The sequence below is a fragment of the Ornithorhynchus anatinus genome, chromosome 7, assembly GCF_004115215.2.
Source record: "Ornithorhynchus anatinus isolate Pmale09 chromosome 7, mOrnAna1.pri.v4, whole genome shotgun sequence".
Lineage (NCBI taxonomy): Eukaryota > Metazoa > Chordata > Mammalia > Monotremata > Ornithorhynchidae > Ornithorhynchus > Ornithorhynchus anatinus.
Window position 1 is genome coordinate 27976842 of NC_041734.1, and position 27133 is coordinate 28003974.

At 42.1% G+C, this 27133-nt stretch overlaps 1 protein-coding gene and 2 non-coding genes across 7 annotated transcripts in view; all 3 read right to left on the reverse strand.

Moving 5' to 3' along the window:
• The window catches only part of ERBB4 (erb-b2 receptor tyrosine kinase 4), a 1160668-nt gene that overhangs the window by 950184 nt on the left and 183351 nt on the right, over positions 1 to 27133 (reverse strand). The window lies entirely within an intron of this gene.
• Positions 11836 to 11973, reverse strand: LOC114813510. The gene has a single exon (XR_003761227.1). It is a non-coding gene; the product is annotated as a small nucleolar RNA SNORA7 (small nucleolar RNA).
• On the reverse strand, positions 22816 to 22953 carry LOC114813497. Its single transcript, XR_003761214.1, has one exon. It is a non-coding gene; the product is annotated as a small nucleolar RNA SNORA7 (small nucleolar RNA).

Genomic DNA, 27133 nt, shown 5'->3' on the forward strand with positions numbered 1-27133 from the left:
AATCAATCAATCATATTTATGAGCACTTACCTTGTGTAGAGCCCTGAAATAAACAGGAGACCACAATATAACAAAGTTGGTAAACACCTTCTGGTGTAGTTAGCACTCACTGGGTGCTTAGTGTTTTCCTCATTACCACAGAACCTTATCCCTGTGCATCCCTCCGGTCTTGTGTGGATAAAAGTTTTCTTGCTTGATTACCCCAGCTGAAAGTATCTTGCAGCTTTTTTATGCACTGGAAATTGTTAACTGGAGCAAAACTGAATCCCACAAAATAAAGGCAGAATAGCCATTGCTGCTTGCAGCTTTGACTGAAATCCACCTCTAGTTGAAGGTGTTCTTATCCCCTCTGAAATGAAAACTTATTAAAGAAATCCACCTGAAGGCATCTAAAATAAAAGAGGTCACTCTGAACGAAGACACTGAATGTATGCACACCTACATAACAATTCGGAGGATAATTGAAGAAGGAAAATCTCTTCATTTTCATTTCTTCCCTCAAGTTATGCTAGCCAGGTTGGGAGGGAATGAAAACTTCCATGTCTGATACCCTGGGTTTGGAGTCTTATTTTGGGGGGTCCTGTTGAAACTCCTAGCAGTAATCTGTTAGGTGAACACTGTGGAAGAATTGAGCCATAAAGATCTGGCTTTACCTGGATCTTTTTTGTCATCCACCAGGTCAAGATTGCAACAATAATAATAATTCATTCACTCAATCATATTTATTGAGCGCTTACTTTGTGCAGAGCACTGTATTAAGCACTTGGAAAGTACAATTCATCAACAGATAGAGACAATCCCTACCCAACAATGGGCTCACAGCCTAGAAGGGGGAGACAGGCCATGAAAAAAAAATTAATAATAATTAAGATACTTCTTAAGCACTTACTATGTACCAAGCACTGTTCTGTGTTGGGGTAGATGCAAGTTAATCACGTTGAGCATAATCCCTGACCTACATGGGGCTCACTGTCTTAATCCCCATTTTGTCTTGTTTTATGCTGTTGAGTCATCTCCGACCCATAGTGACTCCATGGACACATCTCTCCCAGAATGCCCCACTCTCCATCAGCAATCATTCTGTCAATCAATCCCATAGAGTTTTCTTGGAAAAATTACAGAAGGGGTATACCATTGCCTTCTTCCACACAGTCTTGAGTCTCCACTCTTGACTCTGTCCCATGCCAGTCACAGTTGAGTTTTGACTTGTAGCAAATGGCCTTCCACCCAGTAGTCACTGCCCAAGCTAGGAATGGCGTGGATATGCCACTGCTTGACTCTCCCTCCCGTAGCTGAGACTGGCAGAATACTGGAAACTCTCCAGTGCAATCCTGAGATGGGTAATCCCCATTTTACAGATGAGGTAATTGAGGCCTAGAGAAATGAAGTAACTTGCCCAAGATCACTTGGCAGACACGTGGCAGATTCCGGATTAGAACCCAGGTTCTTCTGACTTCCAGGCCCATGCTCTATCCACTAAGCCCCACTGCTTCTGTTCAGTCGCACAATTGCAACCTGCAACTTCCCATGGGAGATCCCTCCAATAAATCAGTGTAATTTCCTGAGCACTTAGTGTGTGCAGAACACTTTACTAAGCACTTTGAAGACTACATCATGATAGAGTTAATAAAACACAATCCCTGCCCTCCTTAATGGAGAACTCAGAAAAGCATAGAAGTTCACCTTACCTATTTTCCAATTGTATCCCAGGGTGTAATAATAATGATAATGATGATGATAATAACAGTATTTGTTGAGCACTTACTATGTGCCAAGCTCTGTTCTAAGCCCTGGGGGAGTTACAAGGTAATCAGCTTGTCCCATGTGGGGCTCCCCATTTTCCAGATGATAAGAAAGAGAATGGTATTTGTTAAGCATTTAACATGACATAGTGGATAGGGCACTGGACTGGTAGTCAGAAGGTCATGGGTTCTAATCCCAGCTTGACCTCCTGTCTGCTGTGTAACCTTGGGCAAGTCTCTTAATTACTCTGTGCCTCAGTTACCTCATCTGTAAACTGGGGATTGAATCTGTGAGCCCCACCTGGGACAGGGACAGTGTCCAACCCTATTTACTGGTATCTAGCCCAGTGCTTATTACAGTGCCTGGCATATAGTTAGTGCTTAACAAATACCATAATTATTGTTATTATTTACTGTGTGGTGAGCATTGTACTAAGCACGGGGATTGATACAAGATAATCAGGTTGGACATGGTCCCTATCCACATGGGGTTATTAGAAGGAAGTAGTATTTATTCCCCATTTTAAAGATAAAGAAACTGAGGCACAAAGCAGAGAATTGACTTGCCCAAGGTTGCACAGACGACAAGTGACAGCCCTGGGATTAGATCTCAGGTCTTCTGACTTTCAGGCCCATGTTCTTTCCACTAAACCGTGCTACTTCTCATAGAGCTATCTAGGAGAAACTACCAAAATGATTCCTGGCATTCAGGAATTGTAGTCAGTCCAATCAATTTCATTTAGTAGCCTTCAGAACATTGCAGGGGATATTGCACACTATACTGCAACTCAGATGTTGTCAAAGCCAATGTTCCCTTTGTAAAGTTTTAAAATGTAGTAAAATAATACTGCAACCCAAGTCCCGGTACAGTATATAAATATAGTTAGGTAAAGACAGAGGGATACTAGCTGAGATACATGCTTGGTTTGGGGCTTCTTTCTCTCTCTTTTGGAGAGGCACATCTGCACTCAACAATAAAGTCACATTCCTCTTTTAAACTAGAGATAAATTATCCAAGACCTGCAAAGTCCTTAAATGGTCACTGAAGGTGGAGATGCCTTCTCCAACTTTAGCTTGCTTAAGGGCTTAGGCAAATACAAGAAAGATAAGAAAGCACTATGTGAAAGCATTAGAACACAGCAATGTTGCTGGTTATTCTCATAGCTGAAAGCCTACTTTTGCCAGCATCTCATGAAATGCATTCCAAAATTTCAGTGGACAATTTTACCTATAACTGCTCACATCTACCTCTACGTCTTGGAACACAGATTTGCATACGCCTCCATTATTTCCCTGTAAAATCACCCCTAATGAAGGAAAATCTGAAAATATTTCTGTGGAATTTTCATGATGAAAATGTTGTGATTACAGTCTCTAAGATTGAAAGCTCATTATGGACAGGGAATGTGTCTTTCAACTCTGTTATATTGTACTCTCCCAAGCACTTACTGCAGTTCTCTGCACACAGAGAATGGTCAATAAATACCACTGATTGACTAAAAAGTCAGCTCTTTTGGAGTGGTCATTTTTGTTTCAGTGATACAACAAAAAAGAATGAGAATTAGCTCATTTTATCAGTTTCTTAGTGACCTTCAGTTTTAACAATTAGAATGAGAATTCTCATCTGTGTTGCCGAGTTGTACATTCCAACTGCTTAGTAGAGTGCTCTGCACACAGAAAGCTCTCAATAAATACGATTGAATGAACTGTTATGCCATATGAGAATCCAGTGTTCACCCAGATATACCGTGTCTTGATTCCTAGTACACTACAACATTCAGGAAGAGATTTAAACTTTTTGGTGGCTGGATCCTTATCTCTTGCCAATCTGGAGAGAACAGCAGATATTGAGAATTAATTAGTTAATTTTAATTATTGAATGCTTACCATGTACAGAGCATTGTACTAAGCACTTGGGAGAGTACAAGACAACAATATACCATACACATTCCTTGCCCACAAAGATCTTACACTCTTGAGGGGGAGACAGACGTTAATAATAATAAATTATGGATATTACATAAGTTACTATTGGGTTCAGGGGGGAGAGATGTGTAAAGCAAGCAAGTCAGGGAGATGCAGAAGGGAATGGAAGAAAAGGAAAAGAGGGTTTAGTTAGGGAAGGCCTCCTGGAGGAGATGTGCCTTCAATAAGGCTTTGAAGTGGGGGAGAGTTATAAATAGGGAGAGCCAGATAGAGGATGTGGGTGAGGGATCGGCGATGAGATAGATGATATTGAGGTACAGTGAGTAGGTTGGCATTAGAAGAGCAAAGTGTGCATGCTGGATTCCATAGGAGGAGAGTAGTGAGGTGAAGTAGGATGGGACAAGTTAATTGAGTGCTTTAAAGCGGATGGTTAGGAGTTTCTGTTTGATGTGGAGGTGGATGGGCAACCACTGGAGATTTTTGAAGAGTGGGAACACATGGACTTAACTTTTCTGTAGAAAAATGAAGTATGTACTGGAGTGGGGAAAGACAGGAGGTAGGGACATCAGCAAGAAGGCTGAGACAGTAATCAAGGCAGGATAGGAAAAGTGCATGGATTAACATGGTAATATAATAATTTAGTACCTTATACCACTTCTTTCTGTCTTAGACTTTAGACTGTAAGCTTGCCTGTGGTCAGGGAATGTGTTTACCAATTCTCCTGTATTGTTATCTCCCAAGTGCTTAGGACAGTGCTCTGCCCACTATAAGGGTGCAGTAAATACCACTGATTGATTCCTTCATCTTTATATAAAGATTCAGGCCCAGGTTCACAGTTCTTAACTCTTCAGAGGAAAGACTAGGATTTAGGTTGAATTGTATGATTCAGTAAATCTCCCAACTCAGCTAGTTGGTAATTGGTAATGAGGGAACCTCAAGCAGAGCACTATACATGTAAAACATTTTATTAAATCATTTCATCTTGCCTTCCATTTTCATTTTTATTTGTTGAAAAATCATCAGTTTAACTCAAACATCCCTCCACCCACAATCCCAGCTAATAGAGCCTTTTTTATTGTTTTTTTCTCTAATGGTAAAATATTCTTCCTCAACCACTAGACATTGAAATAGAATTTAGTTTAAATGTAAATTTATGTCTAATACATGTTTTCTGAATTTTCTTTATAAATGTTTTCTTTAGACAGTTGCTAGTTCAAGAACATAACTGGCTATCAAGGATTCAGTTTAAAAGCCAATTAGCCACACTGCATGGAAGACATGAAATGTGTTCAGACAAAGTGTCACTTGGTTACTGGGTGATGTGGTAGAATAGAGTAGGTAAGCGCAGTGGGAGACCAAAGTGTCCTTTCTGAGATGTGATAGTTTAGATAATGGATAAACAATGATGAATTTCATGGGGATGGATTTCATTTGATTTGCACTGGCTTCATCCGGAGTCTCCATGTGAGACTGCTTCCGAATGTGGTGTATTCATTGTCTTGCTATTGTTGGAGTCAATTTTCTGGGCCAAATTTTGCCCCTAGCAATGCCTAGTGGCTTCCTGTGGAATCCTGGAGGGCAAAAATCAGTCTCTCTGCATAGTGCACTTAGTTAAATATGTACTATCAAAGTTTTAAAGGGCTGAGGTAGGACCCCTGATTAATTCTCTCAAAACAGCAAAGATTTATACCTTATCTAACTCTTTTCATGGCTGTCATTGGTGGTATTTTACTAGTATTTTGAATTATTTCCTAAACAAAGATGATAGCAAACAGATAAACTACTTTAAAATAACTTCATAGGATCATTTAACACTAAGTTATTATCTGCCTTTATAATCTATGAATTTTAAGGGTTCCAGAAATTCCCTGTGGAAACCAGGGCAATAATCCTGACTCCACTAGGATTCTAGCCAACTCCTAAAACATGTTAAAGTAAATGTCTGTACATTGGTTTTCTTGTGCCTTCTTCTGAAACAGCATCCTATCAAATAACCGGACATCCTGTCAGCATCGAGATACAATTCCAATTCTTTATTAATTACCTCTTAATCACCTACCCACGCAAATTTTGGAATTCTGAACTTCAGTTCCTAGCTCAAAATTTTGGAGTTGGCATATTGTTTAAATATATATCTGCCTCTCTTCCCCATCCCTCTCCTTCCTCCTCTCTACACTGCCCTCGCTTTCTGAACGGATAAAATAAATGGAAATGGCAGCTGCATCTGTACCGATGCCAATTCGGCTAACCACCTGTTTTCTTCTATGAGAGATGTAATTATTCCTTACCAGTTGGGTCCTAAATCTAAATCACATATCGTCCACTGAAAGTACATGAAAAATGGGGGTTCAGAACAGAGCTTGACTGAGTTAAAGGTCAAATAGAGTAAAAGTTGTCATCATTACCAGCATATTAGGAAGGAATTAAAGGACAGAAACCATCCCACTTTAATAAATAATTACCTTGCAGAAATTTGCCCCCATTAAACACTGTGTTCTATGATAATAGGTCCTTTGAGACAAAAACTGAGACTAATTGGTTACTTCCTAGAGAACCTAGCACCCTGTTGGCTCCTAGGGACTATTAAAGGATAATATTGTTCCTCACTTATTCAAAACCACTTAGAACAAACTGTTTGATACTTGGACTCCAGTATGTTTGGAAACTATTCAAAATTGGCTTATGGGGATTCCTTCTCTGGAGACTGTTACCCTGTCGTCTTTAAACTGTAAGTTTGTCTCTAGACTGTGGGAAGGGAAGCCCTGTGGCATTGTACTCTGCCGAGTCCTTGGAAGAGTGCTCTGTCAATAGTAAACACTCAATAAATACTAATGAATCGTATTTTTTGAACACTTGCTGTGTGCAGAGCCCTGAACTAAGCACTTGGGAGAGTACACTATAATAGAAGTGGTAGACATGTTCCCTGTCCACAGTGAACTTACATCTAGAGGGGGAGAAAAGCATTAATATAAAGAAAACATGCTTATATATAATTTCTAGAAATGTACGAGGCAACTCTAAGGCATCATTAATTGATTTATTTATTGGGAGGAGTATATCTAATTTGGTATCACCATTCAATGCACAGCTTCACAGCAATTCTAAAAAAGCCCACTCTAGTGTCACAGTGATTCCAGACCACGATCGCTATGTGTTTTTTCTTAGCCAGCAACCTGTATAATTTGTACTCCTCCCATAAGTCTGACAATGGTTGAAAATGTCCACTGTCCTTCCCGACCATTTAATAGTTCAATGCAGCACAGGAGTTTTGGTCTGACTAGATAAACCACAATGATGGACCATTCTTGGGGAACAAAAACAAAGGTCTGGAAAGCCAGAATGTGGGCTAGTCCACCTGGAGCCTCAGATAGGTGGCTATCAGTGCCAAACAGATGAAGAAAAAAGACAACAAGGAAAATCCATACTAAATTGCTGAACATGGATTTCCGCTGTCTTATGCTAGCCACTGCAACCTTCTCTGAGCCTCCTGGGAAGTTGTGAAGGAGAGTAGGGGGTTGGAAATCACAAGCTTAATTATCCTCATCAGTCTCTGAGACAAGGCTCTTAAGAGTTTTAGCTTCTGTAAATACTTCCCTGGTAGCAGATAAGGAATCTGCTGAAAGGCTGTTTTGTGGGGGGAACTCCAGAGGCACTGCCATGATTTTGGGGTGTGAGTGTGTGTGTGTGTGTGTGTGTGTGTGTGTGTGTGTGTGTGAGGGGTGGAAGGGGTGAATCAACTCCTCAAAAACATGAGACTATTGTTCAACTAGGCAGAGGGTTGGCAACCAGAACTGGAAAAAATAAGTCTCTTAGTTGAGGAGTCAGACTGAGTACTTTATCCAATTGGAGAGAAAACCAGAGATTTCTTGTGCTTTCAAGGGGGGAAATTCTGCCTCTAGGGAGTCTAAGTTCCCACTGAAGTTGCCAATGTACCTATGTACATACCTAGAGGTAGAATTTGAAAAGCTTGTTAAAAGCCTTTGATCAGAATGGCCTATCTCAGCATTACCTTATTTGATTAAAAAAAAATACAAAAGAAAAAGCAAAATGCTGGTCCAACTTTTTCCTGACCGTGGAAAAATATTTGTTAAAGAATTACTCCTTGTCATAGACCTCTAGACCTCTAGAGAAGATTGTTGGTTTCTTAATGTATTTGGATACCAGAAAACCAAGGCACTTGTGGAAAGATGTGTACTTCTGCGTGGTCTGGATGTGGTTCACAGTTCTGAGCCAGTATGTTGTTTCAGCTGACTCTTCAGAGTCTTCTCTAAGTGCTTTCTCTTCTTAGTATTAAAGTTGGATGGCTGCCCTTAGCTCACGAAGGGGTTGATAGGGAGGGTCTTGGTAGGGGGGGATTATTCCCTTATTAAGTCCACCCAGAAAGTCTAAGGTTGCAGTAGTGTGACTTCAACATGATTATCCCAACTCCATTCCAATTCTCATTTTAACCAACCAATTCATGCTATCTGATGAGAAGTGTTACGGGCTCTCGTTATATCCCGGCTAGACTACTGTGTCAGCCTTCTCTCTGACCTCCCTTCCTCCTCTCTCGCCCCGCTCCAGTCTATTCTTCACTCCGCTGCCCGGCTCATCTTCCTGCAGAAACCATCTGGGCATGTCACTCCCCTTCTTAAACAACTCCAGTGGTTGCCTATCAACCTCCGCTCCAAACAAAAACTCCTCACTCTAGGCTTCAAGGCTCTCCATCACCTTGCCCCTTCCTACCTCTCACGTGGCGCAGTGGAAAGAGCACGGGCTTTGGAGTCAGGGCTCATGAGTTCAAATCCCAGCTCTGCCACTTGTCAGCTGTGTGACTGTGGGCAAGTCACTTAACTTCTCTGTGCCTCAGTTCCCTCATCTGTAAAATGGGGATTAAGACTGTGAGCCCCACGTGGGACAACCTGATTCCCCTGTGTTTACCCCAGCGCTTAGAACAGTGCTCTGCACATAGTAAGCGCTTAACAAATACCAACATTATTATTACCTCTCCTCCCTTCTCTCTTTCTACCGCCCACCCCGCACGCTCCGCTCCTCTGCCGCCCACCTCCTCACCATCCCTCGGTCTCGCCTATCCCGCCGTCGACCCCTGGGTCACGTCCTCCCGCGGTCCTGGAACGCCCTCCCTCCTCACCTCCGCCAAACTGATTCTCTTTCCCTCTTCAAAACCCTACTTAAAACTCACCTCCTCCAAGAGGCGTTCCCGGACTGAGCTCCTCTTCTCCCTCTACTCCCTCTGCCATCCCCCCTTTACCTCTCCGCAGCTAAACCCTCATTTTCCCCTTTTCCCTCTGCTCCTCCACCTCTCCCTTCCCATCCCCACAGCACTGTACTCGTCCACTCAACTGTATATATTTTCGTTACCCTATTTATTTTGTTAATGAATTGTACATCGCCTTGATTCTATTTAGTTGCCATTGTTTTTACGAGATGTTCTTCCCCTTGACTCTGTTTATTGCCATTGTTCTTGTCTGTCCGTCTCCCCCGATTAGACTGTAAGCCCGTCAAACGGCAGGGACTGTCTCTATCTGTTGCCGACTTGTTCATCCTAAGCGCTTAGTACAGTGCTGTGCACATAGTAAGTGCTCAATAAATACTATTGAATGAATGAATGAATGAAAGTGGTGTGGCCTAGTGGAAAGACCTTGGTCCTGGGAGTGAGGATCTGGATTCTAAAACTAGTTCTGCCACTTGGCTGCTGTATGACCTTGGATAAGAAACTTAACCTCTCTGAGCCTCACTTTCCTCATCAGCAAAATGGGGATTCATTACCTATCTCCCTTGCGCTTAGCCCCATGTGAGCCAGGGATTGTGTCCGATCTGATTATTCAAATCTACAACAGCACTAAGTACCGTGCTCCACGTTTAACACAATTGACATTATTATGATGATTAATATGGGTTTTCAAGGAAATTTACTTAGATTCCCCCAAACCCCACCTGCTAAGAATCTGATCTTCACACTTGTATAGTGGTTGGGCTTTGTAGACTTCTCACTTTGTAGACTTCAGTATCCTGATGCCAAATAAAGCCTTCACTCAAAGCACCAACCCACTCCCTCGGAGAGAGAAATGCTGGCTTTATTGTTCCTTTCTGATAATACAGAAGTTATCTCTGTATATTGACAGAGCAGATGTCATGGTAGAATTGAACTCTGTATTGACCTGTAGATTTGGGAATTTGAGTAGATTTTTCTTGGAGAGTATTCGTACTAATGATAATAATAATAATGAAAACAGTAATAATAATACTTGTGTAATTTGTTAAGTGCCTTAATGTTCTTCAGCCTAATTACTAGTTGCTAATTCAGAGTATGGATAAAGTCTGCCAAACAAGTTAATAATTTCCCTCCTGTCATTTTCTTTAAGTGTTTTCAGAACACAGTTATGAATTGCTGGCAACCCTGTCTGAGCATCCCAAAGAATTTGGGGATTGATCAGATGTAACTTTCCAACTTAGAGCCATTAGCGCATGCTTGTAGGTTCATGATGGTGTTTTCTTGAACACTGGGGGTAAAATATCTGAAATGGAACTGGATCTGATGTACTGAATTTGTGACAGGGAATGAGGTCAGATGGGACCTCATCCATGTTAGTTTAACCAAACAAACACTTTACAAGATGGACCCAAGACTCCAATAATTTTCCCTGGCAACCAAATACCTCAAACAGGATTGGAATTTGTTTGGCAGCACCAGTGAAACTAACCAAGCAAAACACACTTTTTGGCTTCGTAAGTTAGCAATCAATCAGTGGTATTTACTGAGAGTTTATTGTGTGCAGAGTGCTGTGTTGAGCACTTTGGAGAGTTACAGTACAATAGAGTTGGTAGACAGAGTCCCTGCCCGCAAGGAGTTAGCACTCTGGTAATAGTAATATTGAAAATGCTAATAACAAGAAGAATATTAACAATACTAACGGTAGCGCTAACAATAATAATTTATTGAATTATTATGACATTCTGCTTGCTATGCTCTTACATCAGTGATCTTATCTTATCCTCTCATCTTATTCTCACAATATCTTAACCTCATGATAAGAGCGGCATGGCCTAGTGGATAGAGCATGGGCCTAGGAGTCAGAAGGTCCTGGATTCTAGTCCTGGCCTCACCACTTGTGTTACCTTGGGCAAGTCACTTAACTTCTCTGTACCTCAGTTATCTTATCCATAAAATGGGGATTAAGACTGTGAGGTTCATGTGAAACAGAGACCATGTCCAACCTAATGACCTTTCATCTTAGTAAAGTCTGAGGCACATAGCAAGCGCTTAACAAACACTGTAAAAAAAACCACCGTGATGTTGGGAGAGGCAAAAATTTCCCTCCGTTTTACAGATAAGGAAACTCAGGGTCAGAGTCACACAACAAGACAGTGGTCAAGCTGGGACTAGAGCCAAGGCTTCCTGACTCCCACATTCCTCTAGACCACACTGCCTCCATGCCAATGAAATGATATTGGTCAAAATCTCCCCTGAATCTGCTGGGGTAAAGTCCATATTGGGAAACAGTGTGGCCTAATGGAAAGGCCATGGGCCTGGAATCAGAAGACCTGGATTCTAATCCTAGCTCTGCCAATTGCTTGCTGGGTGACCTTGGGAAAGTCCCCTATCTTCTCTGTGCCTCAATTCCCCCTCCAACTTAGACTGTGATGTCCATGCATGCAGGAACTGTGTCCAGCCTAATTAACTTGTACCTACCCCAGTGCTTAGAACAGTGTTTGACACATAGTAAGCATTTAACAAATATCATTTAAAAAAATAGAATAGTGGGAGAAACAAAAGAAAAAAGAGCACCTGCAGGTTCTGCGAGTACCAGGAACCCAGAAAAAGGCCAGACTGGGGGTTGTATGGGACTAAATAGGGCAGTGAGGCCTTAGCTCAGAGCCAGAGAGGAGTATAATACTGCAGAAGACTGGACGTCCCATGAGTTGCTCAACCCAATGTCTTGTCTTGTCTTACGCCCGTGGAGTCATTTCCAACCCATAGAGACACCATAGGCACTCTCCTAGAATGTCCTGCTCTCTATCTACAATCGTTCTGGTAGTATATCCATAGAGCTTTCTTGATAAAAAATGCCTAAGTGATTTACCATTGCCGCCTTCCATGCAGTAAACTTGAGTCTCCGCCCTTGACTCTCTCTCATGCAGTGCTGCCTGGAATAGGGGAGTTTTGACTTGTAGCAGATTGCCTTTCCCTTGCTAGCCACTGCCCAAACTAGGAATGGAATGGATATGCCTCTGCTTGATTCTCCCTCCCATAGCCAAGACTGGTTGAGTACTGGAAACTCTCCAGGTGTGACCCTGAGAGGTGCAACCCAATTGATAACAGTACAGTTGATCCCTCTTCCACTTGAGGATGTGGGAGATGATGGGAAGAGAGATCACCTCACCTCACCAGGGTTATTTATCCTGGAGAGGTAGGACTGCAGTGGCAAGGGAGAGCTACCTGAGAACCAGGGAGAGCCAAGGAACAGGGGCCCAAACAGAGGCCACCCCTGGGAATCCCTGGATCTGTTGAGTCCTCTCTGACCCCTTCCGAGACAGAAACAGTCCTGAAACTGGGAAACAGGGAGAAGGGAAACAGGGAGAAGGGTGGAGTAGGAAGTCTCTCTCTGCCTTGTTCACCTCACTCCCTCCCTCTATTACTGCTCCTTCGGGAGAGCTGCAATTGGTCCAAAATTCCAATATCAGAACAGGATGACTGGTTACTAACATCTTTTATATGCTAATCCAGTCATCTCCTTTTCTTTTAAGTTAGTATTTATTAAGTACTTACTATCTGCTTACTGTACTAAGTCCTAGGGTACATACAAGGTAATCAGGTTGGACACAGTCTCGTTTCCATGTGGGACTCGCAGTCTAAGTAATAATAATAATGTTGGTATTTGTTAAGCGCTTACTATGTGCCGAGCACTGTTCTAAGCGCTGGGGTAGACACAGGGGAATCAGGAGGTCCCACGTGGGGCTCACAGTCTTAATTCCCATTTTACAGATGAGGCAACTGAGTCACAGAGAAGGCAAGTGACTTGCCCACAGTCACACAGCTGACAAGTGGCAGAGCCGGGATTCGAACTCATGACCTCTGACTCCAAAGCCCAGGCTCTTTCCACTGAGCCACGCTGCTTCTCAAGTAGCAGAGAGTAGGATTTAATCCCTATTTTACAGATGGAGTAACTGAGACACAGAGAAGTAAAGTACCTAGTCCAGGGTCACACAGCAGGCAAGTGGCAGAGGCGGGATTAGATCCCAGGTCCTCTGACTTCCAGGCTCCAGCTCTTTCCATCAGGCCATACTACTCCCCTTTTGATTCTGCACTGCAGCAGCGGATAAGGAGGTCATGATTTTCCAAGATTTCTGGAAACATTCTTGATCTTTCTAAGGAATGTTTTCAATGCCCTGCATATGTGATACCATATTTCTTTATTATCAGTTTCTTTTATTGTGTGTCCTATGTCTAACAAGGGCTATTCTGGGTCTCGTTATCTTGGACCTATTCCAAATAATAGCATAGTGCTTTGGTACACAGTAAGGTCTTAATATGTAACATCCTTTAAAAGACAGTAACAACAGTGTAACATTAATTCATCTCACCTATACAGAGTTCTCATTTGAGGATGTCCACACTTATCTTGAACAACTGGGGAGAAACTAAGCAAATACTACACACCAAAGCAAGATTCACTGTACAGGTCCAGGTCTCTAGCCAATCGAGTACGAAATTGGGATCAAAACCCATTCATCTCCTGTGATTCCCAGTCCAGTAACCGATTCACTAGGTACAACCCATGGTTTTTAATAAACCTGCCATACACTGCATCTTTATACAAATAGGATCAGACACTTGGGTCAAAAAATGTCAAATCAAACCTGAAGAATGGCAGTTTCTCTTAGTTAACCAATCACTCAGTCCTCAATAGTTAAATGAACTAATCCAGCAATTCATAATTAGCATCAAGCACTTAGTACAGTGGTCTGCACAGAGTAAACGCTCAATACATAACATTGATTGATGATGACAATAATATTTGTTAAGTACTTACTATGTGCCAGGCACTGCCTTAAGCACCGGGAATGCAAATCAAATTGGATGCAGTCTCTGTACCACAAGGAACTCTTAGTCTTAATCCCCATTTTACCCATTTTCCTCTCCATCCAAACCACTACCTTGTTGTTACAATCTCTCATCATATCCCAACTGGATTACTGTATCAGCATCCTTTCTGATGTCCCATCCTCCAGTCTCTCCCCACTTCGGTCTATACTTCACTCTGCTGCCCAGATTATCCTTCTACAGAAACGCTCTGGGTATGTTAACCCCCTCCTCAAAAATCTCCTGTGGCTGCCTATCAACACTTGCATCAAGCAAAACCTCCTCACTATTGGCTTCAAAACTCTCCATCACCTTGCTCCCTCCTACCTCACCTCCCTTCTCTCCTTCTACAGCCCAGCCCGCACACCCCGCTCCTCTCTCGCTAACCTCCACACTGTGCCTCGTTCTTGCCTTTTCTGCCATCGACACCTGGCCCACAACCTACCTCTGGCCCGGAATGCCCTCCCTCCCCATATCCACCAAACTAGCACACTTCCCCCCTTCAAAGCCCTACTGAAAGCTCACCTCCTCCAGGAGGCTTCCCAGACTGAGCCCTCCTTTTCTTCTGCTTCTCCTCCCCTCCACACCACCCCTTCCCCCTCCTTCTACCCTACCCTCTTCCCCACCCCACAGCACTTGTGTATATTTGTATATATTTATTATTCTATTTATTTTATTAATGATGTGTATATATCTATAATTCTATTTATCTATTTTGATGCTATTGATGCCTGCCTACTTATTTTGTTTTGTTGTCTGTCTCCCCCTTCTAGACTGTGAGCCCGTTGTTAGGTAGGGATTTTCTCTATCGGTTGTGTAATTGTACTTTCCAAGCGCTTAGCACAGTACTCTGCACACAGTAAGCGCTCAATAAATACGAATGAATGAATGAACATGGGGGAACTGAGGACCACAGAAGTTAAGTAGCTTGCCCAAGGTCACACAGAAAGGCAAGTGGCAAAGGTGGGATTAGAACCCAGTTTCTTTGGACTCCCAGGCTCATGCTCTATTCAGAAATGCATTTCAGAGTTGAATTCTCCCCTTAAAGTCTTAGCCTTTTCACCAAAGACTGTGAATGTACTTTAGAGTTCTCATTAACTTTATCTTCATCATCAAGAGCATACACAGACTGTATGCTGCTGGGTGTGTACTATACTGGCCACTTTTTATCAGCTTTCTCCCCTTACTTACCCTTGCTTATCTCCCACTGTCCCCCAAGGTTCATGCTTCAAGCCAAACTGTTTATTACTATGTCTGACTCCTCATTTAGCACTTATGTACATATCCATTATTTATTTATTTATTTATTAATATGAATATCATCCTCCCCTTCTAGACTAACAAGCTTGTCATGGGCAGGGAAATTGTCTACCAACTTGGGTATATTATACTCTTCCAAGTGCTTAGTACAGTATTCTGCAACCAGTAAATATGTTCAATAAATATGATTGAATGGCTGATTGATTGATTCCTGTCTCTCCCACCACTGACAGTCTATCTGGTACTTCCTCCCACTTCATATCTGAAAGACCACCACTCCCCACATCTTCATATCTCTTTCTGAAATCACAGGTCCTCCAGGAGGCTTTCGCTGATTGACCTCTTCTCTCCCCTTCCTATAACCCCCACACCCAGCTGCCACACCATCACTTCTGCATCACCTAAGAATGTCACTATTCACATCTTATGACACATATATAAGCATTTTTATACTCTATTACCTCCTCTTACCTGTAATATATCTTAGTGCCTCTCTCCCCCAATATATTTTAAGCATAATGAAGTCTGGAAATATTTCTACTGGTTTATTGCACTGTATCCAGAACTTAAGACAGTGTTCTGCACACAGTAGACACTCAATAGACATTACTGATTGGTTAACTAATTGGTGCTGGGAACATACGGTAGAAAAAATGAATGCTAACCTACCAGGCAGCCAATAAATCAATAAATCAATGGTATTGATTGAGCACTTACTCTGTGTAGCGCACACTTCTAAGTGCTTGGAAAAGTATTGTACAATAAAGTTGGTAGATATGGTCCCTGCCCACAAAGACCTTATAGTCTCCAGGGGACAAGTGACTGAAATAAACCACAGAGAGGGAAAATAGTAGAATATAAGAATACATACATAAATGCTGTGGATCTGGAGTGATTATCAATGTGCCTAAGGGGTACACACCCAAGTGCATACATGACACAGAGTGGAGGGCGGAGAGGGGAAATGAGGGTTTAGTTAGGGATGGTCTTTTGAAGGAGATGTGATTTTAGGAGAATTTTGAGCTTGGGTGCTACTTTACTATAGTGAACATACCCTCCAGTGAATTTGAAGGCAATCAAACACACTCCACCTTCCCCTACACACACTTTAGAGCACATTTTAGAAGAGAATTACTCACTACATTACCATGACCAGCATCAGTCTCTGATCCTGGGAGTACACAGTTCATACTCCAACACCATGGGTGGGGACAAGGAAGTCTCTCAAGTTGGCCAGCTAAACATAGGGGGAATGTAGGGAGAGAGGAAGCAGGAAGATGCTCTGCCCCCACCCACGGGCCTACAGAGGCTACTAACAAGTCATCCATCCCTGTGCAAGCCGTAGTTGGACACATGACTCCCAATTGCCTGTGGCAACCATTGTGGACTTTCCCTCCTCTAAACCCAAGGCACTGCCCTCTCCAGCTGTTCTCTGAGCTGGGTAGGAACAGTTTTGACTATATAATAAACTACTTTCCTCCCTCCAAAAAATGTTTCAGAAGAAAAGCTCTTTGTTTTGCCAAAGGATGAGCCATAGTTAAAGGCAGAGGTGAAACCGACCTCTGACCTCCAGTGCCCTGTTTGCCAGATCACAGAAGCTCCGTGATTCCCGAAACCATTCAATATTTATCAGGTTGGGCTGTTCAGTTCCTCTATAGTGCCAGCAGAGTGCAGAGTACATAAACATGATTTTCTCTAGTGAGAATCTCCTAAAGCAAAGGAGAAAGGAAAAAAAAATCTGAAACCTTTCCTGAGCTATAATATTCTGAAGTAATTTGTTTTCAACTACAGTGCAAAATGTTAGTTTCTGGAACCAGAGGAATATCAGTCTTTAAATTGGCAACTGGGTGGGAGGGGGCATGAGGGGAATTGGAGGGGAGCAGGATAAGGGCAAAAAGAACAATTTTCCTTTCTATAAAAACAATATTTGAACAAGTCTGTTTCTGTCTAGTGAAAATCATCCACCTGCTCATTCGGTGAGTTAGAGATCTTATTTTCTCTTTGTTGGAGAAAGGACTGTGGCAGATTATGCTTGAAATTTTTCTGCCTTCTACAGATGCACACTTCTTCAGTTCCTCTTGGTATAACGAGACTCTCTATGGGGTTGTAAAGGATTCTATATATTGTCTACACTCTTGGGCTTTATGCAGTTAACCAGCTGTACTTTCGAAAGGGATTTAGTATTAAAAGGGGGAATTTACCTATGTCCACATGGTCTATTAAATCAGAAAATAATGTCTACTTGTACAATAACTGTTAAAATTATCCTTTGAAAATAGTGAATTCTTCATTCATATATGATGTGATATATGACGGGAACTGGGATATCAATAACTGAAAATAGACCCAAGTACAAAAGACATTAAAAGCATGGCTAATATGATTACACTGTTTTACTGAATTTTAAATGGTCTAAAAATATGATAGCTGCCTTACCTTGTCAATTACAAAAGTAGTTTAATTGCTAATGATATTTTTGGACATAAATAGCAAGTAATCTGAATTAGCAGTTTAGCAACCTGAGTTACTTTTTGAGCTCATCTCCTAAAGCATTCAAAGTTATCTCTCTATTAAGAGAATAAGTATATTTGCACACTGGTGAATACATTAGGAAGTCAATTATGCAAATGACTGTATATTGGCTTCTGAGTTGCATCAGGTGTTAAGACATATCATATATTTCAGACTCTTTGGGAAACAGTATTAACACAGAGTATATTATGATGGTGGCAGATCTTACTCACCCTCTCAGGATGGCACCTGGAGAGTTTCCAGTACTCTATCTTCTTGGCTCCGGGAGAGAGAGTCAGGCAGAGGCATACTTACTCCATTCCTAGTTTGGGCAATGGCTAGCAAGTGGAAGGCAATCTGCTACAAGTCAAAACTCACCTGTGCAGGCCAGCAGCTGCATAGGAGAGAGTCAAGGGCAGAGACTCATATTAACGGCTTGGAAGAAGGTTGTGGTAAGCCCTGTCTGTATTTTTTCCAGGAAAACTCTATGCATACACTACAGAATGATTGCTGATGGAGGTGGGGCATTCTGGGAGAGATGTGTCCATGGACTCAGTATGGTTTGGAGATGACTCTAGCCATAAGACAAGATCCCAATCCATATATTTATAACATTAGAGACAGTTAAAATTGTATAAGCCTAAAAGCAGTGTCCAGTGCAAAAGCAGCAGTCCAGTGAACTGAGCTTGTACATGTGATAGAATGATAGAGGCAGCACATTCTGGTGAGGATCACAGTGCTAACTGAACCACAAAACCTGGGAATGAAATCAGAAGCAGCTTCCTCAGCCCTGGCTTAGGCACATCCAGCTGGGATTTTTTAGCCAAGCCCTGTGTCTGCATCAGCCACACAGCCAACCCTCAGAGCTGCCCGGGTGCTGCTTGTCAGCCAATGGCAATTTGTGTCTGAATGGTTATGCTGTTTCCATTACTGGAATGTTGGAGTAGAGGGATGACATTTTAAACTTTTTTTGATCAGGTGGTCTATTCCCGCAAGTTGGATCATCCAACCCTGCAATATGGATGAAATCCTCTTTATTTCTGTAGGTTCTTAAGCAGAAATACTCCTCTATTTTGATGCTTACTCTGGATTTCAAAATACAGTCTCTCTACAACTGGCCATAGTTTATTCCATTTTAGAGATGGAATAGATGAACATATTGCATGCTGAGGGTCTGTAGGATTCAAGTATTCAAATAAAAAGCATCCAGGTCATTGAGTTCATTAGGCTTGTTTTACTCTGAAAAGAGTAGGTGACATTGAATTTCAAAGGAAGCATCAGGGAGAGATTAGGCTGTAATTTTTCGTTCTGATGAGGAATGAGAGGAGGATATTCCTACATATTTAAATTTGAGTCAACACACTGTCACCTTAGTCTCACAGAGCCACCTTATGTAATTAGCCATTCTTCCAAATCAACCTCATACAAACTGCCTGATTGTTTGGAAGACAGGAGGGGGGAGAGAGGAGGAGAATGCTGGAAGAATCCTTGGGTATTGACTCAGAGAATGTTGTACCAGAAAGTTCACCCCAAGCATGAGATGCTTCTTAAACTTGTCTGTGTCCAATTAGAACTTGAATTTGTTTTAATAAGAGAAATGAATTTCTGCTAGAGCTCCTTGACTCCAGCTACTGCTCATAAGTAAATCTCCCTTAGCAATCTGCAGAATGGGAAAACGGGAGGTCTGATACAGCTGGATAGCTCTGTCAGCTAAAAGAAAACTCCAAGAAGGAATAAAAAGACAGGTGGCCAATGTAAACTCTCCCACCTGACACATATATACTTCTCCCTTTAAAAATTTTTTTTTGTTGTTTTTTATTTATATAAAAAAAGACACAGAATTAGCTCTGCTCTTGGAAGGATACAGCTTAGATGATTTTGGCAATGAGAATCATTTCTATTTTTCAAACTGTGTGTGTGTGTGTGTGTGTGTGCGTGCGTATGACAAAAGAAACTGAGAAACTGGTCAAGTCCACGGACACTTGTGGCAGATTGAGCTGTGAGCAGACTCTAAATCAATCCCTTTCTTTCTCACACCCAAACTAAGCATTCTGGCTTGAACTGCCAGCTTGTATTCAGGGAGGGTCAAGGCACTATCCGTTCAACATCACTTATTTAACTGGGAGCCATTAAGTGTGGTCTTTCAGGGTGTAAAGCATAAAGGGATCAGATTTTTTTATGCAGGTTTTTTTTTAAAAAAAAGCACAACCACCTTCTTAAATAGAGATCACTATGAATTTAAACAATAGAGAGCCTTTAAAATATATGAAGTATGGAAAGATTTGGATGGAGGAGAGATCTGTTGACTAACTTCAAAGGAAATTTCTACACCGGAATTGGCTCTTTGTGTCACTGAAAGAAATTCAGTGCACACCTTTCTTTTCAAAATGCAGGACAAGACATTCAGTCACTGACAATATTTTCTTGGTCAGAAACACATTCCCATCCCTGGAATGGAAAAGAGCCACTAAAATAATGTATAAGTTGAAGCTCCTTTTAATGTTGTTTTGATTCAAAGATAATAATTCCTATTCAGAATGGGGTGAGGTAAGAATATAGAAAGTATCAGGAAAAAACAACAACAAAGGAAACAGATGGAAACTCTAACAGTTCTATTTAGTGACACTTTGGGAGAATATATGTTAACGAAATGTTATATGCTCAACAGTTGTTAAACATGCTAAACATGCTAACATGCTAAACGTGTTAAATATGCTAAACAACTCCAGTGGTTGCCTATCAACCTCCGCTCCAAACAAAAACTCCTCACTCTAGGCTTCAAGGCTCTCCATCACCTTGCCCCTTCCTACCTCTCCTCCCTTCTCTCTTTCTACCACCCACCCCGCACGCTCCGCTCCTCTGCCGCCCACCTCCTCACCGTCCCTCGGTCTCGCCTATCCCGCCGTCAACCCCTGGGTCACGTCCTCCCGCGGTCCTGGAACGCCCTCCCTCCTCACCTCCGCCAAACTGATTCTCTTTCCCTCTTCAAAACCCTACTTAAAACTCACGTCCTCCAAGAGGGGTTCCCAGACTGAGCTCCTCTTCTCCCTCTACTCCCTCTGCCATCCCCCCTTTACCTCTCCGCAGCTAAACCTTCATTTTCCCCTTTTCCCTCTGCTCCTCCACCTCTCCCTTCCCATCCCCACAGCACTGTACTCGTCCGCTCAACTGTATATATTTTCGTTACCCTATTTATTTTGTTAATGAATTGAACATCGCCTTGATTCTATTTAGTTGCCATTGTTTTTACGAGATGTTCTTCCCCTTGACTCTGTTTATTGCCATTGTTCTTGTCTGTCCGTCTCCCCCGATTAGACTGTAAGACCGTCAAACGGCAGGGACTGTCTCTATCTGTTGCCGACTTGTTCATCCCAAGCGCTTAGTACAGTGCTCTGCACATAGTAAGCGCTCAATAAATACTATTGAATGAATGCTCAAAAATACTATACTGCATTTAGCTATAACAAAGATATGATTATGGAATTCCATAGTGTGATTTCATTTTGAATATCATGTAGTTGATAGTTCAATAATGATATTACCAAGGAGTTTTTCCTAATTTGATTTTTAAAACTGCACCCCTTTTCCAAGGAGTTCCCCTTAGAGAGAGTACTTAAAAATCTCAGGGTACTTAAAAACGCTACTCTTTGAGCTCACTCTCTGGGAGAATTCTGTGGCTTCATGAGAGAAGTTGGGTTGGTCAAGATCCCATTGGCAGCAAACAATATGCCATCTCGTTGTATTCCTCATTCTCTCTGGGGATAAAAATGCAGTTACAGAGATTAGTCTACTCTATTAGGGAATTAGCTGTTAATTTCAGTACGAATTAAGCAAAATCCCTAGTCAAGAAGGGTAGAAGTTCCAAAAGGAGGTAAGATCAAATGGGAGTAAAAGTCCAGTTAGAAAACAAGGTTCTAGGCACCACGCATCAATTCAAGGGAGAAGGAAGCTTTTGGAAGGAACTGTTGGAAATAATCATGTCCATAGAAGAGTCACTCAACCTAGGATAAGGACAGGCATAAGGAGATGATGATGATGATGGTGGGAGTGATAATATCACCAATAGTAATGGTATTTATTAATCACTTAGAAATACCATAATTATTACTATGTGCCAGGCACAGTGCTAAGCACTGGAGAATATAAAAGGAAATGGGACACAGAGCCTATCCCACATGGGGTCAAGAAAGCCAGGGAATCGTGAGAGGGAAAACCAGGTTTGTTGCTTGGGGATAGGTGTGAATGGACTGGGAGAATAGAATTGGAGGAACGTGGAAAGAACCAAGAAAAACTTATCAGGGAAATGAATGTGGAGTCGGACAGCACAGTGGTGCTTGCTTTGCTTCTGAGTGACACACAATGAGCTTCAGTTTCCATTTTATTAAGGCTGAATCCCCTGACTCTCCCATTCCTTACCCCACTCTACCACTCAGTGAGCTCCTGGCATGTATCCTCCAAGAAGCCTACCTGACTAAGTCCTTCTTTTCTCTTCTTCCTCTCTCTTCTGCATCACACTGACTTGCTCCATTTATTTATCCCCACTCCCAGACCCATAGCACCTATGTACAAATATGTAATTTATTTATGAATATTAATATCTGTCTCCCCCTCCTATCATATTGACTGAAAATCTCTCTACCAGCTCTTTTGTTCTCACATACCTGCCTGCACACTTAAATCACTACTGCACAACTCGTGTTCACCATTCCTCCATAGTTCTCCCTCTCACTTATCCTGCATCTAGCCCATTGCTCACACCCTTCCTCGTACTAGAACTCCTTTTCCCTTCAGAACAAACTCTTCTAACCCTCAAAGCACCCCTGGCATCTCACCTCTTCCAGGAAGAATTCCCTGATTGAACTTCCCCACCAGGTGATGTCATCCCAACATTCACCTTGGCACTTATCAAATCAATCATTCAATAAATCAATGGTATTTATTGAGAGTTTCTGTGTGCATAGCACTGTATTAAGCTCTTGGTAAAGTACAATACAACTCAGTTGGTAGACATGGTCCCTGATCACAATAAGCTTACAGTTTTATGTGCATAGATACATCTTTAGCTTGTCTCGTTTTATGCTTTTGAGTCATCTCCAACCCATTGCGACTCCAAGGACACATCTCTCCCAGAATGTCCCATCTCCATCTGCAAGTGTTCTGGTAATGTATCTGGAAAGTTTTCTTGGAAAAAATCCAGAAGTGATTTACCATCACCCCCTTCTGTGCAGTAAACTTGTGTCTCCATCCTCGACTCACTCCCATGCCATTGCTGCCCAACACAGGTAAGTTTTGACTTGTAGCAGATTGCCTTCCACATACTAGCCACTGCCTGAGCTAGGAATGGAGTGGGTGGACCTCTGCTTGACTCTTCCTCCCAGAGCTGAAACTGGTAGAGTACTGGAAACTCTCCAGGTACCATCCTGAGAGGAGGATATCCGTAACACTTAATAATAATAGCTATGGTATTCATTAAGCCCTCACTGGATGCCAAGGACTGTACTAAGTGCTGGGATAGATACTAGATAATCAGGTCTCACATAGGGCTCACAGAATCAATAGGAGGGAGAACAGGTATTGAATCTTCAATTTTGTAGATGAGGGAGCGGAGGCACAGCAGAGTTAAATGACTTGCCCAAGATCACAGAGCAGGAAAGTGGCAGAGCTGGGATTAGAATCCAGGACCTCTGAGTCAGAGGTCCACATCTTTTCACTGGACACCCGCATATTGATTTTTCTGCCTTACTTATTCACCTACTTATTTATTCCCTTAACCATCTTTCCTTACTTTTGCAATGCTAGTTGTACCTATATCCTCTTCTTCCTCCTACTAATCACAAATTAATAGAATCTTGGTGTTAAATTATAAACTCTTTAAGCACAAGGACTATGTCTTCTTCATCTACTGTATTTGCCTAAGCATTTAATACAGTTCACAGCACACATTCAGTCAGTCAGAAGGTGTTCAATGGGTACTCTTGATTGCAACAGTGCATATCTGGTCTTCTTCCTCAACACCAAAGGCCCAAAGCCTGCCATTCTGGATTTAGACCACTGAACCCTCACACCAGACAGGCTCCCAGCCTCTTCTCTTTTGGAACACTGGGAATTCTGTAACTGCAGCTATTGCTTCCCAGGTGCTATAGGACATCCTGTGTAGTAAGCCACATTCCCTAAGGTTTGAGGAAGAATACATATAAGAATGTAAGTGTTAGAGATGGCTTATGGGCTTATGCAAATTGGGATGCTGGAGATTATTTAAGGAATAAACTCGTTATGGGCAGGGAACGCGTCTGCTAATTCTGCTGTATTATACTCTCCCAAGCATTTACTAGAGTGCTCTGCTCATAGTAAGCGCTCAATAAATATGATTGATTGGAAGGTTTGCTGGGGGAGATGGGTGGAGATGGAATTTCAGTAGAACTCTGAATATGGGGATGACTGACCCCTGTAGAATTTGGAGAGAGAAGGAGTTCCAAGCCAGTGTAGCAGCTTTACCATGTGGGTGAAAGGAGGGACCATTGACAGTGATGTAAGATAAGAAGGTTGGCTCAGGAAAAACTGAGGAAAATAGGGGGTAGGGAGAGCAGAAAGGTAAAGTAAGGCTAGATCAGGGAGTGCCTTGAGGCCAACTGTGAGGAGAGTTTCCTTCATTTGGAGGGAGCTAGGAAGAGAGTAAAGATTTTGAGAAGAGGAGAGATGTGGGCTGGGCAAGACTTCAAGAAGATGATCTGTGCTGCAGCATGTAGTGTAGATTGGAGCAGGGAGAGAGTGGAGGTTGGAAGACCAGTAAATAGGTGGATACAGTCATGTAGCCATGATATGATCAGAATTTGTACCAAAGGGTGAACTGTTTGGGTGGAGGGAGAGGGCATGGGATATATGTCTAAGGGATGATGTGTAGGAAGAATCAGTTGGATTTGATAATTGATTGAATGTGAGAGTTGAAGGACAATGAGAGTTAAGGATGACACCAAAATTGTGGGTTTCTGGGGTAGGAAGGATGATGGTGTAATCAAGTAGAGAAACTGGGAATGAGTCATCTGAGAAGTAGAAGAACAAGATTAGTAATGTGTCAGCAAAACCAAAGCCTGGATAGTATTTAGAGGAAGAGAAAGTGGTCCACTTGGTCAAAGGCAGACTTTTTAATCAAGGAGCATTAGGATAAGAGTAGTAGAACTAACTGAGTTTTGATATAAGTAGGTGATTTATTATGCTAAGGACTGGAGTCTCAGTGGAATGGAAGGGCTGAAACCTGATTGTACTAAACCAAGAAAATAGAAGGACTGGAAAAGAGCACAAAAGGGGTTAATGACCCTTTCTTGGAGTTTGGATACAATGGAAGCGGGAAGATGGAGATCAGAGACCACATCATTTAATAACAATAATAATAATAATAATCTTATTAGTGTATTGTTTAAGTGCTTACTTTGTGTCAAGCAATGTACTAAGCAGTGGGGTAAATACAAGATAGAGTTCCGGTCCCACATGGAGTTCCCTGTTTAAGTAGGAAGGAGAATAGGTATTAAACCCTTATTTTACATATGATGAAATTGAGGCACAGAGAAGTTAAGTGTCCAGGGTCATATGGCAGTTGAAAGGAAGAGCAGGGATTAGAGAAGCAGCGTGGCTCAGTGGAAAGAGCCCGGGCTTTGGAGTCAGAGGTCATGGGTTCGAATCTCAGATCTGCCACTTGTCAGCTGTGTGACTGTGGGCAAGTCACTTAACTTCTCTGTGCCTCAGTTACCTCATCTGTAAAATGGGGATTAAGACTGTGAGCCCCACGTGGGACAACCTGATTCCCCTGTCTACCCCAGCGCTTAGAACAGTGCTCTGCACATAGTAAGCGTTTAACAAATACCAACATTATTTTTTCCTGATTCTATTTAGTTGCCATTGTTTTTATGAGATGTTCTTCCTCTTGACTCTGTTTATTGCCATTGTTCTTGTCTGCCTGTCTCCCCCGATTAGACTGTAAGCCCGTCAAAGGGCAGGGACTGTCTCTATCTGTTGCCGACTTGTACATTCCAAGCGCTTAATACAGTGCTCTGCAAATAGTAAGCACTCAATAAATACTATTGAATGAATGAATGAATGAATGAATGAACCCAGTTTTCCTGATTCCCAGGCCCATGTTATTTCCAGAAGACTAGATCTGCTTCTCTAGGGTATGTTCTATGGTAACTTTCCAAGGGCCTAGAAGAGTGCTCTACATACAGTTGTCACTCAGTGAGGGCTCTTCATGATCACAATGATGTATAGATAAAGTTGGATTCATAATTACACACTGTTCATAAATTGTCTGCCGACACTCACTATACTAAATATGAACAACTCAGTTCTGTGGAAAAATACCAATGGACCAAATCTGAGGAGAACTCAAAGGACTCTTAATGGGCTGCACTATGTTTTATTTGGCCCTGCTAGAAATTTGCAAACAAATCGACCAGGAGCTCTTGGGACCTGGTTCCCTAATCAAGTGCAGAATGGGTCTGGGACCCAAACCCTAAGTGAAGTGGTCATGCAATTGAAATATAGGCTAATCAGCCACTAATCAAAATCACCCAGTCCCGTGACTGCTTTTTTCCAGTGAAACCTCACAAATATGATGTCACTTCACATCAGTCATTTTGTTTATTTGAAGTAATTCGAATCCCCTGCAGGGACCTTTGGAACACTAAAGAGTGTACCATGAAATTTAATTCATATTTATTATGAAGTTGATGGGTTTTTTATTATTTGATTTTCCACGAGAAATCGCACTATACACTTTGGAATGGTTCTTCACAGCCACTTTTTTTAAATGGCATTTGTTAAGTGCTTATTATGTGTCAAACACTGTTCTAAGTACTGGAGTATACACAGGCTTATTAGGTGGGACACAGGACCTCTCCTACATGGGGCTCACAGCCTAAATTGGAGGGAAGAGGATGTAATCCCCATTTTACAGATGAGGGAACTGAGGCACAAGTGGCAGAGCTGGACTCCAGGTCCCATGACTACAAGGCTGGGACTTTATCCACTGGGCCACCCTGCTTATCACTTGGCCAAATGCTGATTATAGTGCATGTTGTGCTGCAGCTAAGTAGCCATCAAGTGGAGAGTGTGCTCATGTGGGGGTATGTGAGAATAACAATAATAATATTGTATTTATTATGTGTTTACTATGTTTCATGGACTGCTATATGCTCTGAAAAAGGTATAACATAATCTGGTCAAATGTGGGTTTCACAGTTGAAGTAGGAGGGAGAACAGGTATTTGATCCCCATTTTATAGAAAAGGAAATTGAGACAGCTTAGTGACTTGCCCAAGGTTACGTATCAGGTAAATTGCATAGTGGGATTAGAGCCCAGGGCCATACAATTCCAGTCCTGGGCTCGTTCCACAAGGTCACACTACTGACCCCTATGGAGGGCATATGTGTCAGTATAGGGAGGGATGCTGACTTTCTAGAAAGTGCACATGACTGTGTATATGTGTGTGTTTGGGTCTGGAGTCAAGCTCTTGGGAACATTGCTGAGGTCTATCCCTACGTCTTGTTTCCTTCTCCCTGCCCCGAAGTTGATTTAATATTTCCTCACCAACTAAGAACAGGACAAGAAAGGTTCCTTC